The 4,349-nt window shown below is 36.7% G+C and overlaps 1 protein-coding gene across 1 annotated transcript in view; it reads left to right on the top strand.

Annotated features, from left to right (window-relative positions):
- The first annotated feature begins 309 nt into the window (after positions 1-309).
- LOC107690333 (somatostatin receptor type 5-like) overlaps positions 310-4,349 on the top strand; it is a 30,250-nt gene continuing 26,210 nt past the window's right edge. Inside the window, exon 1 of the mRNA XM_016488635.1 lies at positions 310-462. The gene's annotated coding sequence lies outside the window, so the exon portion shown is untranslated. The remainder of the gene's footprint in view (positions 463-4,349) is intronic.

Genomic DNA, 4,349 nt, shown 5'->3' with positions numbered 1-4,349 from the left:
ATATGACGCTTCTCATTTGGTATCATTAACAATCAGAAATGACCTGCCCAGTAGTCTTGTGCCCTAAAGAACACGCCGTGCACTGACTGCTTATAATCAACAACAAACCTCTAAAACACACGCGTGCGCGCACACAGGCTGACGGTACCGGAGTGATTTATATCACGCCTACCTTCCCTTGGCGTGTGCTTGCGGAAGAGCCGTTACCTGGTTACAGGGGAGTGATGGAGCACTGAGTAATGTAATCTTCATGACTCCTCAGATATGAGAGTTTCTCTCGCGCTCGCCGAGTCAAAGCACCACGCGCTGTTCCTGCAGCATCTACGGAGAGCGCGAGCAACGGCTCGTCCAGGAAAAACGCTTTAACCTCTGAATTAAGTTACGAATATCACCACGGACAGTCTCCAGTTTGTCATATTCCCAGTTGTGAAGAGCAAGTTGGCCGACAAATATTGGTTTAAGGTAGGAAACTTTGCAAAGTGCAATTTTGGGGGGTCTCTGTCTGTAGCTGATTGTTAACCTTGTCGTTTATTAATAGTCTTCGGTCAGTGTATAAAGAGTTATGGATATGCATTCTGTTTAAACTGTTCGAAATAATATCTAATAATAAATATTAGGACAAGGCTCATGTAAATAAGTGCTGTGTGTGATGACAGATTCCAGGCTATATTTCAGAGCTCATTCGTGACTGCAGTAAACATCGTTGCTTTTCATGTAATGGGATATTAGCAAGACAGGTGAAGCGCAGGTGCTATTTACACTAAGTACTTAGTGTTATTAGAGCGTAATTGTTACTTGGTAACAACCTAGTAAAGTCTTCAATCCATACTGTAGCAACCGTCGTGTAGAAAGGTGGTTATAATAGACTAATATACTTACTGTTTTTAAATATACGTACTGGTTTATCATTGCTCCTAAATGATGCTGACAGCTTGGTAATTCTCAATCCAGTTTTGCGTATCCAGATTTATGCATTGGATATACAATTTAGTTGTTAGTAGTATGTTTAGAAACACATTTATGTGTACCTTTTCCAAGAATATACAAAATAAGTATAAAACTTGTAATATATACAGGTGCATCTCAATAAATTAGAATGTCGTGGAATTAAAAGAACCAAAGACTTAAACTACTTCAGTCTGTGTGCATTGAATTTATTTAATACACGAGTTTCACAATTTGAGTTGAATTACTGAAATAAATGAACTTTTCCACGACATTCTAATTTATTGAGATGCACCTGTATAAAATGTAGTCTAATATATATACAGAGAGAGAGAGAGAGAGAGAGACTATTTTATAGGCTATTATATAGACAATAGACCATTTAATGTAAAAGCATCAAATTAACATTAACATTAGAATATAAGAAGAACAATAAATAAATACAACTATGCAAAAAAAAAAAAAAAAACAGCCATGCACATTTTGCAGAAATTAAGCTGTCATTCAGCTGTAGCTGGTTTAGGACCAACATTTGACTTGTAGTTACTGATAAACTTGTATCTGCTATTTGATTTTTTTTTAATCTAGGCCTAATATAATTTTATTTACTTTCCTCACTTCATGCTGTAGAAAATAAATAGCATTTCTTACATTTGATTCCACCAATCCTGAGGTTATATACTTGCATTGAACTGCAAAACTAATACTAATACAGTAACAGAAGCCCTAACTCAAAAACCCACTGAGTGTGAGCAGAGATCGCACCTTGCTCTTGGAGAAAGTTGAACTCATGACTATGAGAGCCAGTGCTGTTCACAGAGAAGAAGCAGCCTGCCAAGAAGGCAGGCATACAGTGAGCCAGAAGACCCGGCCTGTTCAACTCTCAAGCAAGATGTGCCAGTTTTGACAGCCTACATAGTGTAACTGGTGAACTGGTTCTGCTATAGAGCCATTTGACAACATCTTGTCCAGTATCTTTCACAGACCGATAATTTCAACCCTTAGCATTGCAATTATTTGTTGCTGCTTAAATTAATGTCATTTGTATAGTCTTTCTATGTTAAGTAATTTGATATGGATGCAAGTTATAGCAGGTATATATCCATAGTCTGTCTTCTACCATGAATTAAACAGAGAGAGACTGATTGAAAAAGGAATAAAGGGGTAGAGAGAGACAGAATGAGAGTGGGAGGGCAGGAGTGATAAATATGTGCCCCCCTCCACTGTCTAATTAACAGCTCCTGGCTAGTCCTGTTCCCCCTTAGCTGACAGTCCTGACAACCTGTCTTTTCAAATCAAACCCAAATGGTCTCAGAATATACCTGTTCATAACGCAAGTCTGTGGAGCATAACATTTCGTATTAATACCAGGACATTTTCACATTCTTGCAATGTTGTATGTTGCATGTGGTCTGATCATGCAATGTAATTCATATTGTGATCTGACACGTCACACCTGCTGTGTTTGCAAGACTCCCACAAACATGTCTGGGTGCATCGAGTGTGTTAGTTTATTATTTTTTATTTTTACCCACAGAACATGTCAGCGCCTCTGTCAGTAGCCTTTCGACTTTTCTCAGTGAGAGTGTGCGAGTAACAGTGGGGCTGCATTGTCTCATCACATGCCTCTCTCCACTGCTTCAACTGTTCCACCCACATACTGCACACACATGAACGTCTATCATATAGAAAGTTAGGACAACACACTAAACATCTACCACTCATTTTTCTGCTGGCAGAGATTTTTTTTAAGATGTTGTCGTTGCTTCCAAAATGTGAAGAGTAGGGCTTTCAATTTAACATGCTGATTTAGTTCAATCAGTAGAGTAGATTACTTACAAATTGTAATCCATTACTGATTCCAAATTACATTTAACAATTTTAGTTAATAACGTAATCCATTACATTACACATTTTAGGTAATATAATCAGACTACTTTTGGATTGCTTTTAGATTACTTTTGACCTAACTTGTTTATCACATTGATGTAAATAGGATAACCTTGTACCATATTGATACAAAAGTACAAAGAGAAAGGGAATATATTCCATTCATTATTAACAACATGAAACATTATATTATCTCAAGGTTTCCCAAACTTGGGTTCATGAAGGAACAAACGGCAGGGGGTTTGTGAGTTTAATAAAAAGCTAATTATTTATATCAGAAATATGTAAAAAAAAAATAATAATTTTAAAATGACATCAATCAAAATAAAACACTTACTAAAAAAAAAATTTGTTTACCTGCATGTCATGTGTAGGTTATTTTAGAAAAAACATGTAAAAGGTTAAAAAGAGGAATTAGGAGGAATTATTCAATTATGTGACTAATATGTAATCATGTAATCAATAAAAAAGTAACTGTATGATTACAAGTACTTTAAAATGTAATCTAATATAATTACAAGTAGGCCTACTACCAAATTACATGTAATCTGTTACTACCCAGATCTGTCAATCAATTATGTTTAAATTATATTTATATCTAGTTATATTTAACACTATCTATCTATCCATCTATCTATATATTACTATTACTGAATCATAACTTAAATTTGATGAATCATATATATATTTGATGAACATTCAGATCAATGCAGTAGTGATGCATAGATCAAATAGGCCTAGCTGCTGTCATATATAATGAATTTCTCTTTCTTTTGAATCGTGAGAGGCTGATTAAATGCAGGGTTGCTATTTAAAGACTTGCTTATTCTCTGAGAGGTAGAAATAACGACAAGGCTGTCAGCGTTTGACGTTGAAAGAGCGAAACTGTGGCCAGGTGATTGAATGTCTCTCTATGTCTTCAAGGCAAAGCTTGAATGTAGGCTGGCTGGGATTGTTTCAGACAAGTCTGAGATATTTGATGTTATCAAGGGAGGAACTAAGCACATCAGCTTAGGGTGGCAAAGTAAGCAGGTGAATTTGATCTGATGATATGGAGGGATTTTTGTTTGAGAAGGTCTCCTGCTGTGTGACTTCTGCAGTCTTTAGTGTTTTAAGTCTGCAGCATTTCAGGGGTGATAAGTGTGTTGTTTGTTGTTTGGTTGCTACTAAGCTCTGAGTGGAGATTGCAAGTCTTTGAGAGATCAGAGGCCCCTCAGTTTAGAAACAGTCTGACAGGCATGATCAGCGAATGTGTGGCCCATAAGACCTAACCCATTTCACAAGTGCTGATTCTGAACCAGCCTGCGGGGAGTGACATAATCTCTCTCAGGACTGGTACAATCGGTTACCACAGCTTTGGGGTAGTAATTTAAAAAAATAATTATAACAGTGCTTCTCAAAAACCAACCAATTTTGAACTCCGAACATTCGAGTACAAAAACAAGATTTTTTTGAGCACAAACGAACTGAAACATACACCTAAGTGCTGGGCGGTATGACCAAAAATTTATATC

The sequence above is a fragment of the Sinocyclocheilus anshuiensis genome, unplaced genomic scaffold, assembly GCF_001515605.1.
Source record: "Sinocyclocheilus anshuiensis isolate Anshui unplaced genomic scaffold, SAMN03320099.WGS_v1.1 scaffold461, whole genome shotgun sequence".
Taxonomy (NCBI): domain Eukaryota; kingdom Metazoa; phylum Chordata; class Actinopteri; order Cypriniformes; family Cyprinidae; genus Sinocyclocheilus; species Sinocyclocheilus anshuiensis.
Note: the sequence above shows the minus strand (reverse complement) of the source record. Positions and strands in the feature narration are given on the sequence as shown.